The 14,616-nt window shown below is 52.6% G+C and overlaps 1 pseudogene; it reads left to right on the forward strand.

The window, feature by feature from the left end:
* LOC123627644 overlaps positions 1 to 14,238 on the forward strand; it is a 32,889-nt pseudogene extending 18,651 nt beyond the window's left edge.
* Positions 14,239 to 14,616: the final 378 nt, after the last annotated feature.

Consider the following 14,616-nt stretch of genomic DNA (forward strand, 5'->3'; position numbering starts at 1 on the left):
TGGTGTAGGATTGCCAGATAAAATACAGTTAAATTTTAATGTCAGAGAAACATCAAATATTTTTTTACTATTATCTCAAATATTGCATGGAAAGTCATTACACTAAAAATTTTTTGGTGTTTATCTGACATTCAAATTTAACTGCACATCCTGGATTTTTACTTGCTGACTGTGGCAACCCCAGAGAATCGGACATTTACAGCAGCAGCAGTATGGTGAGGGGAAGCTAGTGGGAATTCCCTGTGCTGAGGTGGAAACACGTCGTTTAGGGTTGATGATGCTGCGGAGCTTTGGAGAAGCTCATAGAAAGCTGCTTCTGCTATGCAAGGTGCAGTAGCAGGCGGGGCACAGAGTGGAGCCAGGGGAGGGAAGGGAAGCTGGGAGTCATGGCTGGGAGGGTTGGGGTCTCTCTAAGGCCACACTGGTGGCGAGAGATTGCCACATAGATGTGGCATTTCTCTCTGGTGTGGTGGAGACTCGAATCCAGGAGTCGATTGGTAGCAAATGAGGAGCGCCTGTCCAGGGACAACTCACTTCATGGGAACCAGGATTTCTGTTAATAGATTGGTAAAGTACATACTGCCTTCTCAGGCTGTCATTTTCTTCCCATTGAAATAATTTAAGCCTGACAAAGTAAAGCAAGCCTTCTAATGACAACAGCAGTTCAGGAAGGCAAAGGCATCTTCAAGAGAAGGTGGCCCACTTAGCAGTCTCTTCGGCTACTCATTTTGGGAGACACCTGTTTGTCGCCTGCCAAAAGTCTATGAAGTGAGTCTTTCTGTTACCGCTTTTCAGAGAGCAGATGGTCTGGATCTGATGGCCGGCTTGGCTCTTGCCCGTCCTCCCGCAGCGCCTCTCCCTGTGCCTCCCAGACGAGAGGCCTGTGCCTAGTGGCTACTGTGTACACTTTCCCCAGATGAGGCCACTTATTCTCGGACCTTTCTATTCCCAGCAAACGGATGGTCTCCGTGAGGGGACTGGGGTGGCCAGGATTTCCTTTCAAGAGTTGTGCCTGTGCCTTTGCAGATGCCTGATGGGCATTCCCACCTGGGCTGCACTCAGGATTACTTGGCTTTTGATGCCAAAATGTCAGTGTTGGTTTAAAATTTGGTAGCGTTGGGAAGTGGGAGGTTCATGTAAGAAGGCATAGGGTAGCTGTAAATATGAGTCCACTCTGCCTCTTCTCCCTTCAGAGTTCCTGATAACCTTAATAGATGTGCATGTTTTTGCCCCATCCCTGAGCGCCCTGTCTGGGTAGGATGAAGAAACCTGCCAAGAGCCAGTCTTCATGACAGTCCTGGGAGGGCGATGCTGTCCACATCTGGCCAGGAGGAAATCGGGGCCTAGGTGGGGAGGCGAATAACCTGGCCGCAGTCATTGGGGATGAGGAGGAGAGCTGCAGTGCGAGCCAGGGTGGAGCTCCCTGCAGCTGCCCCAGGGTCAAGGCACATGTGGCCACCTGGTCCTCCATGTGCAGGTGGACAGGGTGCACCCTCTCTGCCTCCCTGTGTCCTCACAGGTCCGAGTGCAGAAGGTTGGGAAGTGGTTTGAGATAGAGGAGGAATGTTGCCACGGGTCAGAATGCTGTTAACTACCTCAAGACCTGCTGACTGCGGAATTGTTAGCCACCTGCACAGACGCTGTTTAAAGGCCGGTGCCCACTGGGCTCTGTTAATTTCCTCTGCTGTGCTTCACTGTTTGGTTTCTAGGGACAATCTCAGCATCATCTCTATGAAATCACATCATATTGAGTGTTCTGTGCCAGTGAGTGAGAACATTGTGCATCCATCGAGCGTTAGGACTAGAAAGAGCCGAGGAAACCATCTGAGCGGCCCCTCTAGCCACAGAGCTGACCTCCTCCTGGTGGGCAGCTCTGCTGTCACTCAGAGCTTTGCGGACCCCTGGCTCCCTAGGCGTGAGTTAAGAGTACGGAAATTCAACCCTGACTCTGCAACCGCCCTGCAAACAAAGGTGTTATACATGGAAGATGTTTTTTGTTTTTCAGTGTGGTGTTAACATCTGGCTGAGTTCCAGCCAGGAGTGTTGAGCAGCGTCCGGTTTTAGACTGCGATTTAAGCTCACTGTCTATACCTTGAGGTCAGCCTCCTCCCACCCTCTCAGCAAATTCATGGAATTACCCTACTTTGTCTCACACACGTGATCCGCAGTCCAGCCACTGTGCAAAGGGCCAGCGAGAGGTAGAGCTGATGTTAAGCGTCCCGCGAGGGGCCAGCTGCTGGCCGCAGGCAGGGAGTGCATGGCCTCAGCCCTTTCCCGCTCCGGGCTCAGGCTCCAGGAACTGTTTCTGAGGAGGAAGCTGGCATGGCCCTCAACTGTTCACACCCCTGGCCACGGTCCCACACACACCTGCCTTTCCGCCTTCCACTGCCCTCCAGCTTTCTCCCAGCCCGCAGCTTCCTGCTGATGGGGACAGATCCTGGTTCCTTACCTTTCCCTCCCTGAACGTGCCACCCCCTCACGAGACAAAAGTGCACTGTTCTGCCTTTACCTCCTGGGAGCATCTTATGTGCTTTTAGGCCACAGGTGGAGGAGGGAGTGCCAGAAAACACAGCCAGTCCGTTCCGGCCTCTGTCCCAATTTTCTTCCTCCCCCTGTTTGCTCTGGTTCCTTGTCCCGCGGTGACGGAGTTGGGACCCTGGAACGTCCATTCGGGGCTCCCCTGCTCACTCACTTGCTCAGGGGTGGCCGCCTCGAGCTCTTCTCGTTGACAGCGCTGCTCCCAGCCTGCAGTGCTGATGGGCGGCGAGCGTCGGAGTTGAAATCCAGGAGTCCAAACCTGGGTGTGGACAGCCCCTCCCACACCAGTTGTATTTGGCTATTTTTAACTTTGTTAAGTGGCAGCTTTGGCCATTTTAACCCAGCCCCATGTACACCTCTGCCAAACCCAGAGAGCAAATACCCAAAGACAGGCGCCTTCACAGGAGGGTGGCAGAGGAAGGAGAGGAAGCCGGAGGCGGGGACGGAGCGAGCGCGGGGAGGGGGGAGGCTCAAGTTGTATCTTCTTTTTAAGAAAAAAACAGAAGCAACTCCCAGGTTTTCCATCCTTGTTATAACCCAGCTTTCTAACCCTGATTTTCTTTGAAAAGTGAAGAGTGACATTTTCAGTTCTGCGTTCTTGGTCTCGGTGGCCAAGGTCACGATCTCGGCACACGTATTCTTGCTGTTCACTCTTCCCTTGCTCTTACCTCTGTTGGATAATAGTGTAAGTTGCCTGTTTTCCTTTCTTGTCTGTCCTGTGAGAATGAAAGCTAGCTGGCTGATAGTGCTGACACTCACATTGTGGAGGGGAGGCGATGTCATAGGCCTTGGGTACACAGGTCACTCATTGTGGGTACACTTTGGGAAGCTTCATAATTGGATTTAGTATTTTGGCATCATTAAATTTTCTCCTGCATTTAGCATTCATAGGAATCTTCATCACAGGATGTCAGCCTGACTGTCCTAACCAGTTGTGTAGGTGACACATTCACTGGTGTGACAGTTATAGAGTAATCATGTAATAATAGGTGGCAGCGAGAAGCCAGCGGTTTCTTTGAAATCAAGAATCCTGGCATAGCAGGGTCTGCCTTGTTTTCCTCTAGGCCTGGTTTCCTTCCGCTCCACCTGGTCAGACTCAGAGAAGCTGCAATGTTGCCTTTTAACAATAAAACACTTTTAACGATAAAATGTTAAAGGAAAAGTGTTTTATTCTTACTTGAAATTATTAAATACCACGTTCCACTTTTAATGAAAAACAAGAAGTAATTTGAAAGATGCACCATGAACATTGAAATACTTTACAGACTAGTCAATGAAAAGTATGATATGTATTTTTTTTTAACGTGAATGTTTTTTTACAAATTTAGCAGAAAACACCTGCAGAACTACATGAGGGGACACTTTAAAGCCGTAGTCCCCAACCTTTTTGGCACCAGAGACCAATTTCATGGAAGACAATTTTTCATGGACCTGGGAGGAGGTGACGGGGAGCAGCTGTAAATACAGATAAAGCTTCGCTTGCCGATCACCTCCTGCTGTGCGGCCGGATTCCTAACAGGCCACCACCAGTACCGGTCTGCCGCCCAGGGCTTGGTGACCGCAGTTTTAAAGCATTCAGTGGGTTTTCCACATTATGTGCAGGGACCCTTGAGGAGCTCCTCAACAGTACGCAGACCAGGTATCTGGGTTTCTGATTCGCCCTTTAATTGTTGCAGGCATCTGTATTCTTAAAAAGCCCCCCAGGGGATTTGGAAGCATCATCTTAAAGCCTCTTTCAGCTCAGCGCTCTTTGACTACTCCTGCTGCACAAGTGTGGCCGAGCTGTCACGTCGGAGGTGCTGGGTCCACACCTTCGCACACTGTATGAACAGTGCCCCTTGGAATTGTGCAGCGTGGCAGTGCCAGTCGAGCCTAGTCCTTCCTTCTGAGACAACGTCCCTTCTGGCCACCCTGGGTGCCAGGCCCCTGCCATACAGGCGCAGTGGTGTGTGGCCGTGGGCGCGTGCAGTGGTTCAGGCTTCCTCGGATGTCAGTTGGAGCGGAGTCTGCAGGCCCCGTGATTTGTGTTTCCAGGGAGCTGTGCTGGTTGACTCTTCCTGCCAGCTGTTGACTCACGTGTTTGATTGTGGCAGTCTCAAGGTTATAAGACACCAGTACCGGACCCCGGCTCTGAAGTCCTGTTTGTCAGTACATAAAACCTTTTGCCCTGTAATATTGGAAACTGGGACCCCAGAATCTAGTGATTGCGGAGAGGGAGTGAGAGGAAGAACCTGATGATACAGCAAATGACTTGCCACTGTCTTCTCTCTCCTGGAGCCCCTCATCCCGTCCCCATTCCTCTACTCCTCCGGCACTCCTCCTCCCCTCCCTGCCCTCCTCCCTTCTTAGCCACTCCCCCTCCCTTTCTTCTTGTCCTTTCTCTTTCCCTCACATCCATCCATAGGAATCCAGGACAAGTTGCAGCGGAGCTTCGATTGCATTTTGAAACCCAGTGTTTACAGTACAAAAGGCATCCAAATAAAAGAGTATAGGCAGACCAAAGCAGAAAACTGAGGGGAGGGAGGGCTGCACCTCTCGCAGCGGTCCGCCGGTCTGTGGGGTGGGGACGGTGCAGGGCCTGCCAGCGTGTTCTCTTGCACGCACATCTGTCGAGTGGAGCATATGATCTCATGCAGACTTCGTTCTGTGCTGGTCACTCATTTACTACCAAGCGAGGGGAACAAAGAGCCTTTAATGTAACGAGAAGACCTCCTGTCTCTTGCCAGCTAGGACCACAGTGACCTTGAGCAGAGGTCACTTCAGGACATCTTGGCAAGTCAGACAGCAGTTGTCTTGGGAAACTCAGTGTGGGAGGGCCACAGCCCGCCTAGGTCAGGAGGGAGCTGGCCCCCTGGGCAGGGCCTGTGTGGCCCCCCAAGATATTCAGGAGGGCCTGGGCAGCTTGCTCGTCCCATGTGCTCTCCCAGCATCTGTAATTACAGTGTACTCACCACACTAGAGACCACCGAAGGGCGTCTTTCTCTTTGTGGTAGAACATAGGTGTCTTCTCGCTGCTAAAATCCCTGCATTTGCTTTTATCTTTTATTATTGTGTGATACTTTTAATTGCAATACCATTGTTTTACTGTAAACATACAAATCTTGGTTTCATTGTTATCTTTCTTGCAGTATTCTTAAGTCAAAACCTCACTCCGTTTCCACTCAGGAGAAGGGAGAATGACCATTTTAGTTATTGGTGTTCTCATTCTTTTTAAAAATGTGTTTTGTTTATTTTCTTGAAAGGAAAGGGTGGGGGGGGAAACAAATGCCAATATTCCCAGGAGAGTGAATCAGAAGCGACTTTTCTTTTTCATTGCAATAAAAAGCCAGATAAATATATATATTTTTTCCTGCTTCAGGTCAGAAACCCTTCCCTTGTCAAAAATGCGATGCCTCCTTTTCTACCGAATCTAACTGTGAATGCCACCAGTTGCGCAAACACGGAGTTACCACCTGTTCCCTGAGAAGAAACGGGCTTATCCCCCAGTCAAAAGAGAGTGATGTTGGACCCCATGATAGCACAGGTAGTGCCGCCAGGTGATGGAGAACTGAGAGAGAGGGAGAGGCAGGAGGTCAGTTAAGAGTTGCAGCAAACCCCGGTGTCTGAGCCGTGGTGGGGCTGCCCAGTAGGCCCCAGAGCTGGCAGCCCGGAAAGGTGGGCCCTGACGAGGGTCGGGAGCATAAGTCCTGGGTCGGATCAGTGGGATGAACGGCAGGACTGGCTCTTGAGCCAGAAGCCCAGGGAGTTCGAGAAACAATGGCTGTGCCCCTAGGTGACTTTTCAGGTCTGCCAGGGAAGACGTCTCCCTCCCAGCAGAAGATGCCTTTGTTCCTGCTGCTGGGAGGCGGGATATAAGGGGAGAGCTACAATTTTTAGCACTTGGTGTGAACACGTCCAAAAGGGATGTGAAAGCTCACAGGTTTGGGGAACCCCAGCCTCTGCAGCCTGCTCAGGAGCAGGGATGGGCCCCCCGGGATGCCAGGGCAGTTGCAGGAACCAGGGGTGTGAGCCCTGGGTAGGAAGGAACACAGTGTTTCTCTTTTCAATAACTCTCTTCCCGGTACAAAACTGTGTCCTGTTTGAAAAAGCACTCTGCATGTCCTTTCTTTAATATATCTCTGCTTGCCCTGAATCCGGGTATCGTTCTCTGTGCCGACCTGTGCTTCCCCCTCCAGCCCTCCCAGAGCGATTAACGGCTGCCCAACAGGTCTTTCGCCGCCTTTCCTTCCCTTACAGCTTCTGCATTTACTCGTGTCCTCTATTCAGTCCTCTCTGACTGCCCGGGTTCTCCACCTGCCACCCCCCAGAACAACAAAACAAAAGACAGCCTGCTACAGATGCTCAGACACTGCCCCAGTTGGCGCTGGGTAGGGACAGTGCTGGATTCAGCCCTTCAGGCCTAGAAAGCTCCCCGTTGCCTGAAGCCAGGGAGATTCTCCTGTGTTCTCCTGGGGTGTAATTGTGTCCTTAGTGGGGGGGTGGCGTGTGTTTGGGGAGACACCCTGCCCTCTGCCCCGGGAGTCGGTGTGGACAGAGGTGGGGCATTGGCTCTAGCCCCCAGCCCTCTTGTTCGTGCCTCAGTTACGGAGGGAGCCAGGCACGTCTGAACAGAGCACCTCCAGGAAGGCCATCCGTCACCACGGGGGAAGCCACGCTCCGCCCCTCCCCAGCCTCCCGCCGAGCCCCGGGGAAGCTAATCATGAGAGCGCTTGCCTGCCTGGCCCTCCGGTCTGGATCAGACCCTCTGAGGGTATAAAAGTGAAGGCCAGTTTGCTCACTCCTTCCCCAGCTCCCATCTCCGCAGAATTCACCAGGATCTTGAGTAAAGAAAAGCGTGGATGCCCACAGAATCTTGCCGTGACTTAGATCTCCATGAGCCAAGGATGATCTGCTTTTCAACCCACGGAAAGCCACAGCGATGCCGGCAGAGCACACATTTGCTGCAGACCGTCCTACTAATGTTTAATTTAACCGCCGGCCACCATCTTACCTGTTAGTCTGGAACGTGTTCTCTCTGCCTGGTTTAGAAAGCGGCCGTGTGATTCTTCCCAAAGCAGTTCCCAAGGCAGGAAAGCAGTTGGTAATGGAGGGAGTTGAAGGGAGCCCTTGGGTTCCCGTGTTTGCAAACAATTCTTTAAAGTGTAGGAGCTCACACTGGGTGTGCATGTTGCATTCAGCCACTTGACCACAGGGGAGCTCACTGGGACTCCTGCTGACCTGAGGGCAGCCTTGAAGCTGCAGACACAAAGCTAAGTCGGAGTCACGGTCTCAGCTTCAGCTCAGCACCAGGTTTTACGCTATGGGTGTATTTATGAGTTCACAGTTAAAAGTTTTTGTTTTTCCAAATCCCATCAAAGCCCTTCCCCACCTCCACCCTGCCCCAGAAATTGTACAGGTTTTCTTGAAGGGACAAATCCTCTAGAAAAAGAAAAGTCACTGAAAGTTGTAATGCGAAACCAGCAAAGAGAAAATGTTTGGTTTAATTGTGGCCACAATCCATGGTGAGAAAAAGGCCTGAGATTTCAGAGGGAGAGAAAGGGGGTTAGGGAAGTAGAGTTTGGTGATTTCGAGGAGGAATTTTAAAACCAGGTAAAGCTGATGGGGGTGGGGTGAAGGCTTCATATGGGCTCCCTCCCATGAAGCTAGAAGTGAGGCTTTGGAGGAAGACTATGTTTTTTAAAAAGGCAGGAAATGACCAAGGAAGTTCTTGAGGAGTTTTCTAGGCTTATATGCCTAGCCTAGATCACATTTTATTAAAATTCCTTGACATGTTTTATAATGTAGGTCTGACTTTTCAGTCATATAAGGTCGTTCAATAAAATGTCCCCAGATTTTCCCTCAAAAGAGTGCTACAAATGCCACAGTGGTGGGTGGGTCTCCCTTAAATGGGACCATATTGAATATTCAGCTTTAAACTGAAACTCTTCTCTCCTGGGCAGAGAGGTGTCCTGGCCCACTTTGCCCTTGGGGGACGCCCTTTGTCCTTGCCACCGAGGTGCGCTGCCCAATCAGGTAACTATTTAGATTGGTTGCCTGCCTCATCTGTGGAGGAACATTTCAGTTTAGGAAGCAATAAGCTTTAATTGTTGGGCTGAATAGGGTAGTCTCCAGCATCCTGTAGGGGGAGCTTCAAGTTTATAGTCTACTAGGATTCCTTCTGCTTCCTCTAGCAGTTTTCTTAGATGTTTAATGGCACAGATGAGGAACTGATGGACAGAGGAGAAATGCATGTTTTTAAGGTAGCATTTCACATAAAAAGTCATCAGCTCAGCTACCTGCATTTAGGATTCTGGGTGTTGAGGAGGGTAGGTATCTAAATAGGACCTGGCCTTAAAAGTTACGTATTCACGATATGTGAAGAGGTGAAGGCTGTTGTTCACAAGAGTCACTAATAAAACTCAGTTGGGGCAGGGCACAGTGGCTGACACCTGTAATCCCAGTACTTTGGGAGGCCCAGGTAGGAAGATTGCTTGCAGCCATGAGTTCAAGACCAGCCTGGACAACATAGCAAGACCCCATCTCTATAAAAAATAATAAAAATTAGCCCGCTGTGGTGGTGCGTGCCTGTAGTTCCTACAGCTCGGGAAGTTGAGACGGGAGGATAGCTTGAGCCCAGGCGTTCAAGGCTGCAATTCAAGGAGTGCAGTGGTGCTATGATGGTACCACTGCACTCCAGCCTGGGTAACACAACAAGACCTCATCTCTTAAAAATAATAAATAAGTAATTTTTAAAAATCAGTTGGAGTTAGCCGGGCATGGTGGCTCGTGCCTGTAATACTAGCACTCTGGGAGGCCAAGGCAGGAGGATTGCTTGAGCTCAGGAATTCAAGACCAGCCTGAGCAAGAGTGAGATCCCGTCTCTACTAAAAAATAGAAAGAAATTTGGTTGGGCAACTAAAAACATAAAAAAAAATTAGCCTGGCATAGTGGCACACACCTGTAGTCCCAGCTACTTGGGAGGCTGAGGCAGGGGGATCTCTTGAGCCCAGGAGTTTGAGGTTGCTGTGAACTAAGCTGATGCCACAGCACTCTACCAGGCAACAGAGTGAGACTCTGTCTCAAAAAAAAAAAAAAATCACTTGGAGTTGCTTGGAACTTGAAGGGCATGGGCTACCCTGCTAAAACACTCCCCCCAGTGGGAGTTTGGTAAAATACAACCAAGGCTCCTTTGTCCGAAGAGAAGTGAGTTGGCCTGTGTTGTACTTGGGTGAACACTGCATTGTTCCCACAAAGGAAGGCCCAAAGCAGGAACAGTTGGATTAGTATATTTACTTGGATTTCGTTTCAGAGTTCATTTTGATTTTTTTCGAGTTTTATCATTTTAAATATGTTCTGTACAGTTAAAATAATCCATGTTCTTTGCTGAGAAAAACAAATTAATGGAAACAGCATAGACTATACTGAGAGAAAGAGAAAGTAACCGGAGAGTAAACCTTTTCTTAAAAAAATGCCACAAAGTCAACAAATAGATTGAGCATTTTGTATTTTTATGGTAAATTTTATACCAAAATCCATTCTATGGATGCTCTCTATTGAAACGATTCAAGAAAATGAACATTTAGGTTTTCTTTAGAATGTGGCCTAAACATTGGTGTGCGTCTATCAGGATTCATATTCTTTAAGCTTTCAGATAATTTTCAGAAATCATTTCTTGTCAAAAATTTTATATTCACACCATAGTTACGTTTCCTTCTGAAACATCCTTTGATATCCAAACAGTGGCTGCCAAAAGGCGCAGTCAGAATAAAAGGAATGAAATGAAATGAGTGGAAGTTGTGCAGATGGTTGTAGGTAAGGCAGAAGCCCCAGGCAGGGCAGCTGTTATCTCTTTACACCATGGGAGGAGGCAGGACCAGCTCCTTACCCCAGCCCCCATGGCCACCTTGATGGCAAATGATTGCGAATGGGTCATTAAAAAGGAATAATAGATGAGAGTTGACATTGTGCTATGTCTGGTCACATCAAGTGCGAATCCAGGTTAGGTGCATGACCCTGTGCCGGCCCAAGCCCTGTAATCAGGCCTGGCGTATGGAGAATCTAATATTATAGCATCTAATACATGTGCTGTCAAGAAAAGGAATCCCATTCGGCTGAGTCTCCGAGGAACTCCCGAACCCCTGCAGTAGTAAGTTAGCCACTCAACCTACAGCTAAACAGCAGGTCCTGGCCAGCTTGGGATTCACTGCTACAGCACATTTAAAAAAAGTCATTAAGTCCTAGTTCAACCTGAATCAAGAAAAGGCGAGGCAGTGCTTTTGACACTGTTGGGTGTCATTAATGTTGCCACAGTGCCCTCCCTTAAGAGGATCCTTGAAAACTGGTGGACTTCCCACATGTAATTTTGCTGTGGGCAGTGGACAGATAGGAACGAATCAAGAGGTGGGAAGTCAGGGTCCAAGAGAGCCTGCAACCCAGAATCCCTCATCTCCAAGCCACCCACAGCCCTTCACGGTCAGCTCCCCTCCCCCTGTGCCCTTGCTGACCCTGGCATTCAGGGGGTCCCTTCCCTTTGTGATGTTCCCACCCCCCCACGGGGCTGACAGCAGCGGAAACCTTCAAGTGTGCATGCGCCTCCTGTAGCTTCTGAACTCTTTACCTGGAAGTGAGCTCTCAGGCAGGAGTGTATGTGCCATATAGGGACACAGAATGCAGGCTTGGGGCCATTTCCTAGGACACTCTTCAGAGACCATGCTTGGAGGATTCTGGGTGGTCCTGTGAATGTTGCATGTTTGTGTAATCTCTTTGCACTGGAAAAATAACTTACAACTTGGCTTCCTCAACCTCCCTAGTGCTGCGAGTCTCTGGAATGCACCCCTCTCCTACCTCGCAGCCCCTGTCTGCGCTGCCTGAGTCACTCACACCTTCCTGCGGGGTGGGGCCAGCTGAGCGTCCCTGTGTGTGGCAGTGGAGGCCCAGCCAGCCCTGGGAACCCACCTGCGAGGATGTGGAGGCTGTTTTTGCCTTTCTGAAGTCCCCAGGTTCGTCTTGGTCCTCCTCGGGGATGTAAGGGGTGTTGAGACTGTGGGGTGAGAGAAGTCCTTACTGGGTCTGGGGTAGGGGCTGCTGGGGTGGCATCCTTGGAAGGCGTGTCCTTGGTGGCATCCCCTCTGAACTCCTCCCGCACTGTGCTTGCCCACACAGACAGCCAGTCAGACAGAGCCGTCGGCCACGGCAGGCGACGTGCTGGATCTCACCTCCGAGGGACGGGGAGCAGCCGCCATCCCAGGGAGCCGCTGGGCTCGGCCAAGTCTCAGGGGACCCCCCTGCGGAGGAAGCCGAGGGGGGATCGGCCCCCCTGTGTGTGGGGAAGACAAGGGGCCCAGGAGAACCCGAAGGCAGAGGAGGAGCGGGCCCGGAGGAGAGAGCTGGGGACGCCGACGGCGGAGGAAGACGCGGCCAGCAGCAAGAGCCCGGACCTGGACGTCGCCAGCAAGCTCCGGGGCTTCCGGCTGGCCGAGGGCGAGGCGGGCACTGTAGGCGGCGGCGGCTCTGCCCCCAGGACCGGAAGCACGCCTGCGACACCTGCGGGAAGAGCTTCAAGTTCCTGGCACCCTGAGCCGCCACAGGAAGGCACACGGCTGCCAGGAGCCCGGGGAGGAGAAGGGTGTGCCGCCTGCACAAGGCGGGGGTGGAGTGGCGGAGAGGCCACCGCCCAGCCCTGAGCCCGACGAGAAGCCCACGGAGCCCGAGGCGAGGGCGCTGGAGCCGGCCCGGGCGGGGAGCAGGCCGAGGGCCCCTCCGATGGGGAGGGCGCGGCTGAGAAGAGGTCCTCGGAGAAGAGTGATGACGACAAGAAACCAAAGACAGACTCCCCCAGAAGCATGACCAGCAAGGCAGACAAGAGGAAGAAAGTCTGCAGCGTGTGCAACAAGCGGTTCTGGTCGCTGCAGGACCGGACCCGGCACATGCGGTCGCACGCAGGTAAGGGGCGGGAGATGAGCTGGGCCCCCGGTGACGGAAGCCGGTGCAGGCGGCTGCCAGTAGGGCACTCACTGAGGTTGCCGGTGTCCCCTCTGAAGAGGCCCCGGGAAACCAGGAGTTGAAGGAATTGTCCCTTTGGCCCTTGAAAGTGGTGTAGGCCTCCTATAGCCAGGCAGGAGAGTGGTCCCTCAGCAGTGGTGCTTTTGAGAGCGTTGGGATCAGTCCCTTAGTCCTCCGAGCCTCGGTCTTCCTGTCTGTAGAATGGGGTGGTGGCTGCCCTGTCTTGGGCAGGTGTCTAGAAGAAGGTGAACGCTAGGCACATGGAGCCACGTGGTCTCATCAGGGCTAGTCTTGTGGCAGGAAAGACGCCTGCTGCCCCAGGCCCCTGTGGGGAAGGCACTGTGTCATCTGTTAGGGTCAGGTGGTTTTTCCTTTCTTGGCTGCGTATCTGCCGGGCTGAGGTGACCGGCTCCTCTGCGGCCACACAAGCACAGCAGGGCTCCCGTGCTCCTCCCGGGGCTCGCCCACCACCCACAGAGGGCAGGCTGCAGACCCCAAAGCAGGAGCCTTTGTTTAGGCAGGAGAAAGGAGGCCTGGTTATGCTTGTGAAGCCAAAAGATAGAAATATCCTTCCTCCCTCCTCAATAAGCCCCAGGCCCTGGTCTTGGTCTCAGCTTCCGTCTCCCTCACAGCACAGCCCACAGCAGGTGTGTGGCCCCCACACCAGCCCCACGCTGGGGTGTGAAGGCTACATGCGTGGCTCAGAGGTACTCCTGGGCTCGACAGGTGGCAGTCCCAGCTGCTCCTGGCTCGGTGCGTGAGCCGTCGGGAAAGCCCGGGTGCTCCACATCAGACACGGGGAGCATCTCCTGCCTCCAGCAGCCGTGCTGCTGTCCCTGCAGAGGCCCCGGAGACCCCTGTTCCTGTCTGTGCCTGTCCCACCACTAGACTCTTTCCCAGGCTGTGATCGAAGCCAGTCTGTGTGTCCCCAAGTCCTCTGCTTCCGGGATTCTGGTTTCCCGGCTGAGTCTGGAGAAAACTCATGTTGAGAGAGCAGCAGGAGAGAAGCGTGGCCCCTATATGTGTCCTCTCCAGTTTGCCGGTTCAGAGGAAGAAGAGAGCTCTCGCTGAGTAGGAGAGAGAGCCCTCATCCCCACCTGGCACTGCCCAGGGAGATCGGTACCGGTGGCCTTAGCACTAACGGACGCACAATCTCTTTCTCCTGTTCTCCAGGGGAGAGGCCGTACAAATGTCAGACCTGCGAGCGAACCTTCACCTTGAAGCACAGCCTTGTTCGCCACCAGCGGATCCACCAGAAAGCCAGGCACGCCAAACACCACGGGAAGGACAGCGACAAGGACGAGCGCGGTGAAGAGGACAGTGAGAACGAGTCCACCCACAGCGGCAACAACCCCGTCTCGGAGAACGAGGCCGAGTCGGCTCCCAACACCAGCAACCACATGGCCGTCACCCGGAGCCAGAAGGAGAGCTTGGCCGGCTCAGCCAAGGATTGCAGCCGCAGGGGGAGAAGGCCGCGGCGGGGCGGGCGGCCGAGCCTGGCCGGGACGACCCTGACCCCGAGAGCCCCGCAGCCCCAGCGCAAGACCCGCTGGAGCCACGCAGCAAGAGGCCTGCCCAGCCCGCCCTGGCCGGCGACGGTGCCTCGCAGCTCCTGGGGATGGAATGACAGGCTGCCCGTCCCCCTCAGCACACAGACAAAAGCCAGCAGAGCAAAGCGTCCGAATCTGCACTCACGAGGTTTCCTCGGTGCCCTCCGCCGTCGGGGAGTGAGCGAGAGACGCGAGAGTGTGGCCGCCCCCCAGTGCCATAGCCTCGCCACGGGCGTGCGTGGCCACCGCGTGCCCATCCCAGTGCCTTAACTACTCACCGGATCCTGCGCCTCATCGCGGGGGTTGTTTTTCCAAAATGACTTCTTTAAAAAAGAAAACAAATATTTTAATGAGTTGTCTGGAAAGGACCTGTTCATTTGAGCATTAATGTTCCCCTTGTGTTGTGTGTGTGAGCTTGTCCTTGAGAACCTGTGAAACAGAAGAAAAACATGCCCTTGGATACCCGTCGCCAATAACTGGAAGACAATGATGTGAATTTCATGAGTGACCAGAAGAGAGGTGGATAAGATGATAATTTCTCAAATAG

Source organism: Lemur catta, chromosome 26 (assembly GCF_020740605.2).
Source record: "Lemur catta isolate mLemCat1 chromosome 26, mLemCat1.pri, whole genome shotgun sequence".
Lineage (NCBI taxonomy): Eukaryota > Metazoa > Chordata > Mammalia > Primates > Lemuridae > Lemur > Lemur catta.